An 18,069-nucleotide genomic window follows, 5' to 3' on the forward strand; every position below is an offset into this window, starting at 1 on the left:
TGCGGTTACAATGGAACGACAGTCCAAATGAATAGCAATCACACTTAGAGGTACATTGTAGCTAAATAAACAACAATATTGATCTGTAAATGCACATCACCATTACTCTGTAAACAAATAGTAATGTTAATCTATAAAGGAACAATAATGTTACACAGTAATGTCAATCTGTAAGGGAACAACAATGCGATATGACTTCAGAATGGATACCATAACAATTCAGTTGCAGAAGATAACCTTACTATTCAAATATGAGTGAAATATGATAGAGCCAGTACACAAAATGATAAGGAACAACAGATTACTGAATGAAGTAAGTAAAATAAATCAAATCAAAAATGACTTGGAATTAGAAATAATAGTACAGAAAGTAAGTGATCCGCTAGGGCCAAGCCGTTAGCCTCTAGGGACGCACTGTTGTGGTTATTCCAGAATCAAAGACACGATAGCAACAAAGTTTATATATTGATCATGAAAACAAAGTTACAATAATCACTCTTTAAAGAGAGTCGATGATCATAGTTTAGTTTAAAACAGTAGATTCTATAAAACAACAATAGTCTGCACCTTGGGCTAGCAACGCTATCCATTTTTATAGCGGCCAGGTGGAAATATCAAAGATACAAATATTCTTAAGGTAGCGATCCCTCAGGATCAAAGGATCCTGAGGGATTCGCCATATCGTTATCCTTCAGTTATCTCTTCATCCTCTTGCGCTGATTTGGTATTTCTTCTTCCTTTTCCTGGCTTATGCGCTCCGATCTAGATTGCCTCATCTGGATGCGGTTCCTTGTCAAAGGGACAACAGTTGGTTTCACCTTGTTTTTTTCCTTTGAAATGGCGATTTTCCATTTTCTTTACTTTCTGCATAGAAAAAGGTAATAATTAGTTATTCCATGTTACTCAGAAATCTCTTAAACTTTATCATAATCCTTCATCATATGCCCATTTCATAATGTAAAGAAGTTATGAATTAAAGGAAAAGATAACGAAATAAGTGGCAATCACATACCTTTTCTAATGCTCAACACACCCCCTTGCTTACCCTTTTTCATGCCCTCATGAAAACATTGTAATTGACATGCAAGGCAGTTAGAGAATAGGCTGGAGAAGGGTTCTGAGTCAGTGGTCTACAACCATGATTCCTAGCTAAGAATTCAAAAATATGCCCTATCTGACTTTCATGCAATTCATATAAGGCTCTATATCCTGGTGGAGGATACCAAATGACTGGACTTCGGAACCTACAAGCTAACCATGATGGGCCTTATCTCAAAATGAGGTCACCATAGATACCCAAGCGATCAACAGCTAGCTTAAAATTCTCATAATTGAATGGTTCTCTATTTTGGATATTCTGATTAGAAGTCCAGAATCAGAAGTTGGCTGCTACTGTGGAAAATTCTTTGATGGTAAAGAAGTATTCTACCCCTTGCCAGATGACTGCTGTTTGAATAGGTCCCAATGTCTGGATGACACCCTGAGTTCTCATTAGGCTCTTATGTTTATTCCATAATTGCAATGGGTCTCTATGTTCACCCCTCACCCATAGATCTAATCCATTCTCTTGTCTTTGAAAGACATCGTAGGCTTTAAGCCACTTTGTCTGATTAACAGCAAAAGAAATAAATTCCTGAAGTTGGACATCACCCACAAAAGGGCTAGGGTTCTGTTCTGTTTCTCCATCTAACACAATATTTTGCAAATAAAATTCACACAACAATCGTTGAACTTTCACCCTATAATGCTTATAATAGTTTATGAAATCATCAATGGTTTTTATCTCTATGGGTACTCCTGCCTTGACAGCCTTAATTTTCAATTGCAAATATCTTTCCATAAAAAACAGAGCATAGTTTCTAGCGGGTGCCCTACACGCTAGAACATTAGTATACAGAGAACATAAGGTATCCATTTGATTTATGACTGTGTCTAGTCTATGCGTTACCTTTTTGACTCTTTCCTCTGCCTTTCACCATCCTTCAAAGGCATGGCTTTCTGATGCATTGATGTTCTTTAGCTGTTGTTGTAACTTCTCGTATTTTTCTTGAGGAACAATTTCCTCTGTGAGTTTCTCTATTTTTTGTTGGGCTTGTGCCAAATATTTTCATAGAGTTACTATCCTCAGGTCATGATAATTGTGGGCTAGATATCTAGTTGGATCTCCTTATTGTGACATCTAGTCTTTATGGTATGAGTTTCCTTCTCACTAGAGGACAGTGCCTCTATCTAGATTTCCTTATCATAGGCCAGTGCATTGTCTGTTTGTACTCCTGCATTTTCAACAGCCAAATGTTGTTCCTTGCGATTCTGGATAATAGGTTGGAATCGAGTCCTTTTGGTCTCTTTCTTATGGGTTTTCGCCTGGGTGGTTGCACGTTTTTCCCCAGAGGTTCCTTTTGAGTTCTTCACCATTTGTAAGACTCTTATTTGTTGTTGAAGTTGGTTTATTACGTTAAGCAATCTCTGCTATTTCTTTCATAATATTTTAATTTCTTCCATTTTCTTAGAAGGAACAACCATTTGTTTTCTCAGGCCTCGGATTTGTACCTCAAGCATTGTACCTTTTTCTTCGCCAATTTCCCTTTTTCTTTCTTGGAACACTTCTTCAGTGTTCTGCTGATCGGGTTTTTCAGGGGTAGAAACCCTGGTTTGTTCTGTTGTCTCCCGGGCAGCTTCTTCTTCTACCTCTTCCTCATCATGCAATTCTTCGGGTGTATTTTGACTAGGGAAAGACTGTTCCTCTTCCTCATCCTCGTCACTCTTCTCCCTATATACACTCTTATCATGAGCAAATTTATCCTCTTCCTCTTCCTCCTCCTCACACATTTCCTCGGATGCACTTTTATCATGAGTAGAGTGCTCCTGTGGTTCTTCTTCAGTATGGGGGTTGAGTGGGCTGTGAGGTTGGACATACTCACCCATATTGGCCAAAATTTGGGCCAATTCATCTTCTTGCAGAGGGTTTTGCAGTGGACTTTCGCTACGCTGCCCTGTTTCCTCCCCTTCTTCCTAACCAGATTGTTCAGTCTCCTCCTCCAGTTCTTCTTCCTTGTTTTCCTCCAATTCTTCTTCATTCTCCCCACCTTCCAATTGTCGGGGTTGTTCATCTTCTGAATCATGTATTTCAACAGGCTGGCTAATGTTTCCCTCGGAAACTCCCAACAGTCCTTTACTCCTCACCAATTTAACAAATTGTCTTCGTTTTAGCAATCAGCTCGATGTGCTGGTGATATGTTTTCGTTTTGGGGCAGGCAAAGCCAGTCCCCCATCTATCGAGAAAATAAATTCTTCCCAACTACTCTACTGTTGGGCAAGACTGTAACTGACTATCAGTTCGATAAACCCATGGTGGATTACTACTGACTCTACATGGCGAGATCTCCTCATGCTTCGGGCAACATCATGTAATAAAAAATTTAAAAACGTAGGCAAATTCACAGCACATTTTTTCTTTAACACGACTAAAAGTTTGAGATGGCGTGGTATTACCACATCTTTTCTGCCATCTCAAGTGATGTAGCTTTGGATAATTCTCGCCAAGTCTACCCACGGCTCATCCAGTGTTGCTGGAAGGACTCCTTTCCCTTTGACAGTAAGGTTCTGCCCTTCATCCTGGAAGATGGTTATGACGTCTTGCAGTCTCACCATTTTTAGAGTCCACACAAGTCCAACGGTTAGCAGTCCTGAAACTTCAGCAATTATGTCATCTGTGACTGCTATCTCTCCCCCTCTCACCATGGAGTAATTTTCTTGCAATTTTTGTAGAAACTTTATTGCCACCGTCTCATTGGATTGCTGTAGACAGTTAAGGTAAGCTATCCATCCTGCCCTTGCTAGGATTTATCATGCAGCGTCAGAGACCATTAACACCTTTGGCTCACTGCGAATTGATCTTCCTCCCATGCTTAGCAAACTGTAAAAACACAGAGATGACGATGGAATAGTAGACTATTCAAATTTTTAGCTCACTGTTAAGAAAACGCAGAGAAGATAATGGAGCAACAAGCTGTTCATATTTTCAACTTGTTGTTAATTTTTACAAAGAAAAACACGGAAATGGTGTTGGAACAACAAGCCATGCATATTGGGAAACAAAATACCATTAGGCTTGCTATTCTCGAGTTTTGGTGAAGTCATAATACCTCCAAATAATGAGTTGACATGTATGCCAGTGAATTATGGAGGTCACCCATGGCCCCCTGAAATATGATAGGCCATCCTCGACCGTCAAATAAAGGAGCAACATGCTGAACTACCATCATACTTTGGAATAAAGGAACAACGTATAGATTTATGACATGTTTACAAAAATAAGGGGATTACCGAAATCGAGGCGTATTATAGAATCACTAATAAATATGGAAATGTCGTGATATGATGCGAAAAATGGAGGATAGGACAACTGACGTGAATAAAAGTTCTTATGCAGTCATTATCAACTTTTACCATCATGATTGATTTGTAAATGATTTTCATGTATCAAAGGTTTGGAAGGGTTATATACATAATCTCATTTGAAACCATTTATAAAGATATAAGAAGAAGGGTTTTATAATGACTATTGGTGTATAAGAAATATGACTTCAATACCATCAATAGAGCTCTGTTGCCCACAGGTGTCCATAACCTTGATAGAGTTGTTTATTTCACCCTTGGAACCATAATCCTTTGTGTATGCCTAGGAAAGTGTTGTGCAATGTCAGAATGGAGGCCATTGTGCTGGCTTGATAACCAGATGAATCACAATGCCATTCACTAGGAAGGAGTGAAAGGTGATCAGGTCAGCTCATGATGAGACCTCCTGTTCCAAGGACTTTATATTTTTTCTATGTGCCCCTTGGATCATATCCCTAGTGTGGTGGCCATAGTGGGAATGCCACTTCACTTTCTTCCTTATGATCATGGTAGGATGGCTCTTGATGAGAACCCCTATCCTTCCTCTGACAAATCATGTTAGTAATCATATAGATAAACATTTTTTTTTCTTTCTTTCTTTTATATAGCACTTTTCCTATTTATATATAGAGGGTGGCTCAACACTCCTTAAGAGTAGGGATGGTGGAAGAAGTCTGAACATCTCAATAGAGAAAAATATGCCCTTATTATTACTCAATAATAATGATCAAAGAGAATTATGGGGATTTAGAAATAGTTGATATAAATAGTTGTATCCTTTCCTCTTTTCTCTTATCAATTCAAAGCAAGTTCTTCTAAAGATGATGATTTTTCTTTGATTTACTGATTTTAGTATCCTATAGTTTTTGTATTCTTGCATAAATGTATAGATGTGCCTTAAATGACCATCACTCACAAAAATCCTCACACATACACACAAAAAGAAAAAAAATGTACTCCAAAAGTGTTGTTCTCAAGATGGAACAACAGTTGTTCCTTAATCGGAACAGCAAATAAAGCAAGCACAAACAAAAGATGCGGAAATGTTATTCCTTTGGAAAGGAATAGCAAAATAGAAAGTGTTGTTCCTTTCGAAAGGAACAACAGAAAAACGAAAGTGTTGTTCCTTCGGAAAGGAACAACGGAAAAACAAAAGTGTTGTTCTTTCGGAAAGGAACAACAGAAAAACGAAAGTGTTGTTCCTTTAGAAAGGAACAATAGAAAAATGAAAGTGTTTTTGCTTCAGAAACGAACAACAAAATAACGAAAGTATTGTTCCTTTGGAAAGGAACAACAAAAATGCGGAAGTGTTGTTCATTTGGAAAGGAATAGCAAAATGTGAAAGTGTTGTTTCTTCAGAAAGGAATAGCAAAAAGGCAGAAATATTGTTCCTTTAGAAAGGAACAACAAAATGCAAAAGTGTTGTTCCTTCGGAAAGGACTAGCAAACGGAAAAAATGTTGTTCCTTTGGAAAGGAACAGCAAAAAAGGGGGAAGTGTTGTTCCTTCAGAAAGGAATAGCAAAGCGGTGAACTGTTGTTCCTTTAGAAAGGAATATCAAGGCGGTGAACTGTTGTTCCTTCCGAAAGGAACAACAAAATGCAACAGTGATGTTCCTTCGAAAAAGAATAACAAAGTAGTGAAAATGTCATTACTTCGAAAAGGAACAACAAAATGTAAAAAAGTGAGGGAATGCAGGAATCTATACATAAAATAATTTACACAAATAGAACAACAAAAGTTATGTGCAAAATTTTGAAAGCAATCAAATTACTTAGTGAACCAAAGGCAAGGAAGAGTCTTCTTCCTCAGCCAGAATCTGCATGTCTGAGTCTTTCCGAATTTGCTGGTAGAAGGATTCCCAAGTAAGCGGTTTGTGGTAAAGTCGAACTCGGTGGCCATTTTCTTTAAAGGTATGTCTAGATCCGTGAATGGTAGTTAAAGTAATGGTGCCATTATCATGCATTTTCTGGATTTCATACAATCCCAGCCAGTGAGTTTGAAGATTCCCCGGAAAATCCTGAAACCTGGAATCGTATAGGAGTGCCCAATCTCCTTCATGGAAGACTTTATTTTTTATGAGGGTGTCGCGCCATTTTGCTCTCTATTGTTGGATTAATGCAATATGTTGAAGAGCGGAGAGCCTGATTTCATCTAGCTCGTTGATTTGCTATAGTCTATTAATCTGGGCCTCATTTAAAGCTAGACCGACTTCTTGTGTTGTTCTCAACTTTTGTATTTCAAACTCTATTAGAAAGATTGGTTCCTTTCCAAATACTAGCTAATATGGTGAATAATCAGTAGTGTTTCTCCAGGTCATTCAGTATGCCCACAAAGCTTCCAGTAATCTTGTACACCAATCGCGTCTGTGTTATGTAGTGGTTTTTCTTAATATTTCTTCTATTACTTTATTCATGCTCTCTACTTGGCCATTTGCTGTGGGTAGTATGGAGTGGTAATCTTTTGCTGAATATGATAGTTTTAAATGTTGCAGCAATTTATTACCAGCAAACTACGGTCCACTGTTCGTGATTATGTCTCTTGGGAGGCCATATCGCACAAATATTTGGAACAGGAAATGAATGAAAAAATCCTCTTTAGCTCTTAGAAGTGACTCTGCTTCAACCCATTTGGTCACATATTCTATTACTACCAAAATATATGTTTTCTGGTTTGATGATGGGTTGATCAGACCAACAAAATCAAGTGCCCAATGTTCAAATGGTTTAATGACTAGCTGTGGGTTCAAAGGCATTTCGTCGAAATGTTCAGGGCATCCTGCTCTTTGGCAACTGTCACAAGCTTGAACAAATTTCTTTGCATCTTTGAAGATTGTGGGCCAGTAATACCCTGTTTGCAGAACTTTGTGACCAATTCTTTGGTCTACGAAATTTTCGCCACATGGTCCGTTGTGATAGGCTTATAGAATGTCAAATATTTCATCTTAACGGACACATCTTCTGATGTGAATATCTGCCCCTGTATGGAATAGGTAGCCCCCAATCCAAGAAAATCGGGTACTACGTTGCACAATCTGTTTTCATTCATTGGGGGTTAGATGCTTTGGTAGTTTTCCTACTGCTAAATAATTCACAACATCAACATACCAGGGTGTTTTGACAGTAACAACGAATAAATGTTCATCTGGAAATTGATCTTCGACTGTTGTTGCATCCACTGGCTTTGGCATTCGTGAGAGAAATTCAGCTACAGGATTCTCTTTCCCAGGTCAATATTTTATTGTGATGTCGAATTCCTGCAATAAAATCAACCATCTTGTTACTCTACCATTTGTAATTGGTTTATTTTCCAAATATTTTATTGCAGAGTGATCTGTATATAAAACAACAAGATATCTAATGATATAATGCCTAAATTTATTTACAGCATGAATTACAACTAAAAATTATTTTTCAGTAACAGTATAATTTAACTTAGCAGGAGACAAATTCTTTCTAATATAATAGATTGCATATGGTTTTCTGTCTTCTTCCTACCCAAGGACTACTCCAATAGCTGTGTCTGAAGCATCTAATGAAATTTGAAATGGCAGGTCCCAATTTGGCCCTCTGAGCACTGGGGCTGTTGACACAAGCTTTTTTAGATCCTCAAAAGCATGTTCACATTTATCTGTCCAAACAAAATCAACATTCCCCATTAGTACATATAGAGGTGCAGCTATCTGAGAAAAATGTTCTATAAATCTCCTATAATAACCATTAAACCCAAGAAAATTGCATACCTCTGTCCATGTGGTAGGAGTAGGTATTAACAAAATTATCTGAATTTTGGCCGGATCTACCTGTATTCCAGTTGCTGAGATATAATGACCCAGGATGTGCCCTTCGATCATCATCATATAGCACTTTTCATGGCTGAAGTAGAGCCTGGTGGCAATACATTGTCGCAGCACCTTTTCCAATGTGTCTAGTCCTGGGTTAAAATCATCTTCGTATGGTGTGAAATCATCCATGTATACTTCGAGCCCTTCATTTATTAAATCTAAAAATATTCTGAGCATGACCCTTTGAAATGTGGCAGGGGCATTGCATAGGCCAAAGGGTAGGAGTTTGTAGGCAAATGTTCCCCAAGGACAGGTAAAAGTGGTTTTGTCCTGGTCTTCACGGGCAATCTGAATTTGATTATATCCACTGAAGCCATCCAAGAAAGAAAAGAATTTCTTTCCTGCTAATGTGTCTAATACCTGATCAATGAATGGAAGGGGGGAGTGGTATTTCTGGGTGTCTTTGTTTAATTCTTTATAATCTACACAAATCCTCCACTTTCCATTCTTCTTTGGCACCACAACTAGCAAAGAGACCCACTTGCTATCGGAGATTGGATAAATAAAGTTTACATCCAAAAGTTTTTGTAATTCAGCTTTCACAATGTCTTTCAGGTGAGGGTTGAGTCTCTGTTGAGGTTGGCGAACAGGTCTCGCGTCTTTTTCTGTATAAATTTGGTGTGTACAAAGCTGGAGATCGATTCCTTTCATGTCTAGATAATCCCATGCAAAAGCTTCCTTATATTTTCTCAGTAGTTGGACCAACTTCTCTTCTTGTTCAGGGGTCAGGTTATTATTAATGTTCAAAGTTTTTCCTAGCTCAATCTCTATAGTTTTGCTGTTTGAAACAGAGGTAGTGGGTATTGTTTAATCATGGGTGTCTTTGTGAGGATATTCTTCTAGTTCACTGTCAAACGCTGCCTCTATCATGTGACATTGTACGTGGGATCCAGATTCATGTTGGTTAATGAAATTGTTAATGACATCATCCTCTGTTTGATCTTTAAAATCGAGGGCATCTTCTATGGTTAATGGGGATCTAATATTTTCGGTGAGGTATGATACATGATGTTTGTTAGTTTTTATTATTGTTACACTTGGCTGGGATGGAGGGTATAAGGCTAGGTTCTTGATGTTACTCCCTCTAGTTATCGTCATACTGCCTTGTCGGCAACCAATGTAAGCATCAGCGATCGTAAGCCAAGGTCTGCCTAAAATCAACGGGTGTCCATCAAGTTAGTTTTTGGGGTTTATTATCAGAAAGTCAGCAGGATATTCCCAGGAATCAACAGATACCATGACATCATGTAGTGTACCTTCTGGCCTAACCACTGATTGGTCAGCCAGTTCTAATGATGTAATGCCCAGTTTTTGACAAGTGGTGGTTGTTAAAATATTAATTGCAGCCCCTAAATCAACTAAGGCATGTGAAAAGGTTTGTCCATTGATTTTCACTGTCACTATTGGATTTCCTGGGTATTCATATTTGACGGGCACTTCTCTTCCAGATAACAGGTCAGATAAAGTACCAACTACTTGGATTGTTGGTTTATTTGTTATTCTCCTGCTTGGTTTTTTTATACATAGCTCTTTGATGGTCTTTGCATATATCGGGATATCTTGGATAGCTTGGAGGAGTGGAATTTTTATGTACAAATTATTTAGTTCCCACAGAATATCAAAGTCACGATGTTCTATAGGTCGCGGTATGATTAATTGTTCTGGGAATGGGGGAGAAGATGTGGTTGCCTGGTCATGAGTCTGTTTTCTGACCACATCTTCTTGTTGTAATGGTTGTTCTATGGGTAACTGGTTTTCATCTTGAACCTTTTTATCTCCCTCAATTTCTATAATGCACCCAGACCTTAATTGAAGGTCATTGCACTCCCTTAGATTGCTTTCTAGTTTTGGTGTTTCAATTATTCAAACAGATTGCACCAGTCTGTTATTTGGGTTCAGGCTAGCTTGGGCTGGAAGTTGTAGTCTTAGGTTGGACTGGGGGTTTTGTTGTAGTGGTGGCAGTGTAGGTTGAGGGAGTGGAATGGTTCCCTCTAGCTGATTCATCGGTCTTTACTAGTTTGTCTCCCAGGCTTGACTCTATGAAGTGGGAGGGGACCATTGTGTCATATAAGCATTGTTTTGCCAATAAGGTGGAGCGTAGGGGAAATTAGACCAATTAGATTGGCTTGCTTGATTCAGCCATGGTGATGATGCAGGAAATGGTTGTTGTGACCAATTTGAGAAGGAAGGTTGATTTTGTCACATTGTATTATATTGTTGAGTATGATATTGTGGAGGCTGGAAAGAAGAAGTTGGATTGGGGAACATACCTGATTGTCGCAGCTACCATTTATGGCGCTGATTAACTTGGTACACCGGTTATGGCTCTTCTTCTGCTTCTTTGTATACTGCTTTCAAAGTAAGAAGTGAGGGGCATCTCTCTGTGGAGTGGTCTTTTGTACAAATAGCACAAAATTGAACTGCATTTAATGGGCACTCTTTGTGGCTATGTTTCTTTCTGCATCTAGGAAAGAATATTGCTAGATTTTTTCTGCTTCTACTTGTTTCTGTTTCGCTTGCATAATATCGAGCTGCGTTGTTAGAGTCCCCAATATATCAGTTTTGAAATTTTTTTAGTAAATTTCGAATTTCTGCGTGAGTTAATCCTTCTCCATGGGGTAGGGGAGTTGGTAATCACAATGCGGTGAAGTTCCTTGGAAAGACAACCTTTGCACTAAAGGTTACGAGTTCAATCCCTTGTCAGAAGCTAAAAGGAAGTGAGATCTTGTTTTTCCTTGTAAACTTGTCATGTTCTACTGGTTTTATCCTTGTGCTGCCTCGTGAGATCCTAATACATAAATCAATGATGTTAGCAAAATCTTCTTGATATATGTCTCATTTTCCCATAATATTTAGTGTTTTAATCCATTGTTCCTTCATACCTTTAATTAATGTTGTTTTTAATACATTGTCAGGTAAGGGTAATGATGCATAAGGAGATCTTTGAAGATTATATTGAAAACGTTCAACATATTCTTCTAGTGTCTCATTAGCCTAGCTACCATCTGAAATATTTCATCTTTTAACTCTCTAGACCTACAATAATCCTGATATTTTTTTAAGAAAGCACCTTTCATCTGATCCCAGTCATTTATGACACCTCCACCTAATCCCATAAACCATCATAAATCATCCCCTTTCAATGTAGAGGGAAATAATTTCAGCTTTTGGGGATCGATGGTATAGTCATATCCTTTGCACAACACATCGAATTCATATCAGGCTTGGGTAGTGGTTTAGGATTCTTTTCAGGCTTTTTCTGCTTAGTCATGCACACAAATAAAATGTTGATTTCTACCCAAAATAACAACAAATATGCAAGAAAGCGGGTAGGGGAGCAGGGCTATTACATGCTTTGTACGCAAGTTCTTACCTTCCATTTTTAAAATCCAACTCTCTCCTAGCAGGTACTTACACTACTCTCAAAAGAAACAAATGGCTACACTCTTTCCCGACAACAGTGCGAAAATGTTGAGCAGTAAAAAGGGTCTTTTTCACCTCTATTTACCGTACATTAATTGTCAATCTAGGTACAATTTGTTATCTCAAAGAGTGTACTCAGTCTGAAGCGGTCACTTGTTAAGAGCAATGCTAGTAGTATAGTGCTCTCACAAGAGTAAATAAATGTTGGAAACAAACTCTAAATGTAATGGCAAGAAATGGAAATGCTTTGTAACTAAATCATTCATTTAAGAAACTACAGCACTTCATCAGTCAAGGGTGTAGTAACGATAACTCTTCCCTTTGTAAACTGATGCAAATGAAAAGAAATCAAAGAGAAGATCTCCAATCTGGGAACCAGACAGCAATAGTCAATGTTCACTACAGTTGCAGACCATTCTATTCACACCAAAGCAATTACTTGAAATGATAATTCAATTGACAGAAAAGGGAACAACAACTAATCTATTTGAAAATATTAAACAACAAGCTTTAACTTACAGAAATGAATTAAACAGCAATCATAATCTAAAGGAATTAAGTAGCAATCTTTAACTCAGAAATGGTTGGAACAACAAACTAATGTAAGTTTATGAAATATTGAATAGCAATTGAATGGAAGGTAAACGCACAACAAACTAAATCAAATGTTAATCAAATGTTAACACACAATGAAGTAATAATGATGGAATCAGTAATCTGAGTCTTTAGCATAATAAATATTAACCACTGTGATAAAGAAAAAAAATTGCAGTTACAATGGAATGGCAATCGAAATGAGCAACAATCACACTTAGAGGTAACCCATGGCTAAATAAACAACAATACCGATCTGTAAATGCACAACACCATTACTCTGTAAACAAACAGTAATTTTAATATGTAAAGGAACAACAATGTTACATAGTAATGCAAATCTGTAAGAGAATAGCAATGCGATATGATTTCAGAATGCATAGCATAACATTTCAGTTGCAGAAGATAACCTTACTATTCAAATATGAATGAAATATGATAGAGCCAGTACATGAAATGATAAGGAACAACAAATTACTGAATGAAGCAAGTAAAATAAATCAAACCACACACAACTTGGAATTAGAAATAATAGTACAGGAAGCAAGTGATCCACTAGGGTCGGGCCCTTAGCCTCCAGGGGCACACTACTGTGGTTACTCTAGAATCAAAGATAGGATAGCAACAGAGTTTATATATTGATCATGAAAACAGAATCACTCTTTAAAGACAGTCGATGGACACAGTTTAGTTTACAACAGTAGACTCTATAAAACAATAATAGTTTGTCCCTTGGGCTAGCAAAGCTGTCCCTTTTTATAGCGGCCAAGTGGAAATATCAAAGATACATATATTCTTAAGGTAGCGATCCCTCAGGATCAAAGGATCCCTCAGGATTCGTCATATCATTATCCTTCAGTTATTTCTTCATCCTCTTGCGCTGATTTGGTATTTATTCTTCCTTTTCCTGGCTTATGTGCTCCGATCTAGATTGCCTCTTCTCGATGCAATTCCCTGTCAAAGGGACAACAATTGGTTTCACCTTGTCTTTTCCTTTGAAATGGCGATCTTCCTTTTCTTCATTTTCTACATAGAAAAAGGTAATATTTAGTTATTCCACATTACTTACAAATCTCTTAAACTTTATCATAATCCTTCATCATATGCTCGTTTCAAAATGTAAAGAAGTTATGAATTAAAGGAAAAGATAACGAAATAAGTGGCAATCACATACCTTTTCCACTACTCAACAAGAACCATATAACCATGCATTAGTAAATCATTAAGGTGGAAGAGGAGAGACTCCTAAAGCACCCTCTCCATCCTCTAGTGATATTTATTCTTATTCTTCTTCTTCTCATCACTCTCACGAGCATCGTAGGAATACATCTATGAAGCCATTTTTTAAGCTAGATGTAAATTTTGATTTTCCCACATATAATGGAGAATGTAATGCAAAGAAACTAAAAAATTACATTATACATATCGAGATTTATTTTTGGATACAAAAAATCGAGGAAGATTAAGCAAATATCAAATTAGCATCTATTCGGCTGAGTGGAACTACTCTCGTCTAATGGGAGAGAATGTTGTAGAAAGGAAACAAAAACTTGGGTAATCTCCTACCTTCTTGGTCTAATTTTGTTTCTGCATTAAAAGATCAATTTTATCCTTTGGGTTATCGACAAAAAGCTTTAATGGAATGACAATATTTAAGACAAGGAAAGGGTCAAAATGTAAAAATATTCATATAAGAGTTTATAAAACAAGAATTGAATTTGGGCATTTCACACTATACACACTAAATCGTAACAAAGTATAGTGGTGCTTTACATAGCTACATCAAACATTCTTTGTTATTATTTGAGCCTAATACTATTGATGTGGTCAGTGTGAAGGCCATTCACCTTGAAAGCAGGGGAAAGAATGATAAAGAAGAGAAACCAAATAAATCATCTTTCAAACCACATAATGGCAAGTTCAAAGGACAAGGCAAGGGAATGGACAAAAAAACAGCTACAACCAAGAAGGAGGAAGGAGAAAATCCATCTTTCACAAATTGCAAGTAGGAATGCCATGGTGATGAATATTGTTAGAATTTTCATCCGCAATTGAAACCAAAGAGAATTAGTGGGAAGGACAAACAAAAAAGGTGGCAACAAGAAGTTCAATCCAATATTGTTGATGAGACACTGATCACAGCAGTGGGCACACAAGGTACTCTTTCTCTTCATGCTAATGAAAATTCTAAATTGCATGCAAGTACAAGTTCTTCAAATGAACCTCTTCTTTATGAATGAAAGAGAATTGAATTGTTCCACATTAGAGTCATAATGAAACATACTAAAGTGGAAACCTTGTTTGATCTAAGCTCACAAGAAAAATTGATCTCAAAGGAATTGGTTAAAAAGTTAGCATTAAATACCAAGCCTCATCCAAAGCCCTACCCTCTTGGTTGGGTGTGTGATAAAGAAAATTTACATGTAACCAAGAAATGTAGAGATAGATTCATGATTGCATCCAAACTAGTATATGAGGTTGATGTTGATGTTGTACCCTTGGATATATGTGTTATTGTATTAGGGAGTTCATATTTGTATGACAGGAAAGTAGTTTTCTTTTTCCATGAATACAAGTATCATCTCATGGAAGATGAGGTGGAATAGATTGTTAGAGCTCATCGTGCCAAAATAAATGTTAATCTTGTAAGTGTGGTTCAGATGAAGAGATTGATTAATTACAACGAAGGGTGCATACTTATGGTTGTGAGAGAAAAATATGTTGAGACATCTGAAGCATTATAAGGTTGTGATCCCACTCATAAAAAGGAATTGTATGAAATTGTTTCTAACTATGATGGGTTTTTTAGCATCCAAGTGGGTCTCCTCCAAAGCGTGAGATCCAACATGAGATTCACTTACAGCAAGAAGCTCCTTTACCCAACATTGGTATGTACATGTTGTTAGCCATTAAGAAGGAGGAGATAGGGAAACAGGTACAGGAATTCGTGAACCAAGGGGAAAAAAGGCTAAGTTCTTCTCCATGTGGTTCACCTATAGTGTTGGTGCCAAAGAAGGATCGCACGTGGAGGATATGCATAGAGTACATAGAAATCAATAAAATAATTTTGAAGAATCGATACCCTCTCCCTCGCATTCATGATTTGTTAGACCAATCGAAAAATTATGTCTATTTCACAAAACTAGACTTTTGCAGTCGTTAACATTAGGCCAGGATTGAAAAACAGGATGTATGCAAGACCGCATTCAAGACGAAATAGGGGTTGTTTGAATGGCTGGTGATTCCATCCAGACTATGCAATGCTCCACTCACATTCATGAGGGTGATGAATGATATCTTTAGGCCTTTTCTTGATTATTTTGTACTTGTGTATCTTGATAACATTATTGTTTACAGTAGGACATGGGATCATCATGTGGGTCATGTTCAAAAGGTGCTTGATGTTTTGCAAAAAGAAATATTGTATGTTAAAATTTCTATGTGTGAGTTTTGGGAGACCTCTTTGGTTTACTTAGGTCACATTGTTGGAGGTGGACAATTCACTAGTAGAAAATGAGCAATTAGTGACTAGGTGACTGAAATAGTTAGTCACCACAACTTTTCCAAGTGAAATACTACCAAAAATGAGCAATCTTAAGTGACTGAACAAAAAAAAAAACTAACATAAATCACTAATTTAGTCACAGGTTAAAATATGTGACTAGCTAATAAGTAATACAACTAAAAATGACTAATTTAGTCTATGAACAAAAATACAACTACCTCACAAGTACTAAAATAATATGAATCAATTTTCTATGTTAGTCATCTTAATTGTGTCAAGCAATCTAAACTTACAAGTGATAGGGGATTAAAAGTATGTTAAAGATTAGTTGAAAGGTTATCCTTCCTTAAACACTTCTTCACCCTCACATGGTTTATAGGTGAGCCAACTTTGCACTATGTATCTCTAATAATTTGTAAGTTTAAAAATGTATTTTTTATTAAAAAAAATATTTTATGTATTTTTTAAAATATATTCATTAAATCTAATTGGATCTAGTTCTAATTTGAAATTACTTTAAAGGGAAATTTTAATTTTTAAGACTATAATATAAAATAAAAACTAATTTAATTTCATATTAACTGGCATACATCCATCTTAACCCCAGATCTATCAAGCATTGAGAGGGGTCCAATCTCTCGAGGTGCAAACTCTTTTTTCTAGTGCAAAACTTGTGGAAATGTTTTCACCTTGAGAGATTGGATCCCTCTCGGCACTTGATAGTTATAGGTTTAATATGGATCTAGGTTGGTTATATAATATTTGTATTTGTATTTGTGTCTCTTTGTTACTCCTTCTCTCTATCTCACCCCCCGGACATACAGACACCCTCTCTCCCTCTCTTCCCCTTCTCTGTCTATCTCTCTCTTCCCCTTCTCTCCCTCTCTATCTATATCCTTCTCTCTATTCCCTCCCACTCTCCTCTCCCTCACTCTCTCTCCAAGACTCCCTTATCACCCCCTCTCTCTCTCCACCTTTGCCCCTCTATGTTTTTCTCGTTCCCTCCCTCTCCTAACCCCTCCAATTCCATCTCTCTCTCATCTCTATCTTCCTTCCCCTATATGCATTATCTCCCACCTCCCTCTATCTCTCCCCCCCAAATCACTCTCTCCCTCTCTCTCTCTCTCTCTTCCATCCAACTCTATCACTATCTCCCCCCCCCCCCTGTCCTTCTACATCTCTATGTCTCCATCTCTCTCCCTTCCCCTTCTCTCCCCTTATTTCTCTTCCCTCCTCTCCTATCTCCCACACTCTCCCTCCATCTCTCCCTTCTGACTCCTCTCTCCCTCCACCTCTATATCTCTATGTCTTTGTTCTTTCCTCCCTCTCTCTCCCACTCCAACTCCATCTCTCTCTCTCTCTGTCCTCTCTCTTCCTTCCTCTCGCTCCCTCTCTCCGACCTCACTCTCTACCCCCATCACTCTCTCTTTCTCTCTCCCTATGATCTAATGTTTTCACTATCTCACTCCCTCTCTCCACCGCTACCCTAGCTCTCTCTTAAATTTGATCACATTGTATTGTGTTTAAGAAATTATCTAACTTAGAAAAACTTAATTGGTTGTAAAATATTAAACCTATATTTTGGATCAATCATGTCAAAAAAAATAAAATAATGAAAAACTTTAAAAAATCATGCATTATATTTAATCTATTATAATTAGTCAATTTTATTGCTCTCCTCCCTTGGATCCTTACCTATGATGGATCAATGTCAGTTCTTTATATATATATATGTATATATATATATATATGTATATATATATATATGTATATATATATATATATATATGTATATATATATATATATATATATGTATATATATATATATATATGTATATATATATATATATATATGTATATATATATATATATATATATATATGTATATATATATATGTATATATATATATATATTACCAGCATAGATCCATCCTAGCTTAATTTTTTTTAAACCTTATTTTAATTTATATGGGAATATTTTTAGTAGTCATGAGGATAGAAGGTTTAGATATATCTCAAAATGTAACATTTTCCCTTTTAGATTAAATTTAAAAAATGTTGTAAAATTAAATTAAAATAAAATATTTTTACTATGAAATAAGTTATGGTTTTTTGGCATGTAGAATTGATAAGCCATGGTATTGGCCCATCATATTGTAACAAAGTGGATTTTACAAGTTAATATGCATGACAAATTGAGGGTGAATATCCATGGTTAAAAATCTTGCCATATTGTTATAAAATATTTGATTGTGAAATAATTTATGTTTTTTGGGCATGTGGTATTGTTATAAAATATTTTGAT

This window comes from Pinus tabuliformis, chromosome 8, assembly GCF_031772625.1.
Source record: "Pinus tabuliformis cultivar Carrire ecotype Pingquan chromosome 8, CPIR1, whole genome shotgun sequence".
NCBI lineage: Eukaryota > Viridiplantae > Streptophyta > Pinopsida > Pinales > Pinaceae > Pinus > Pinus tabuliformis.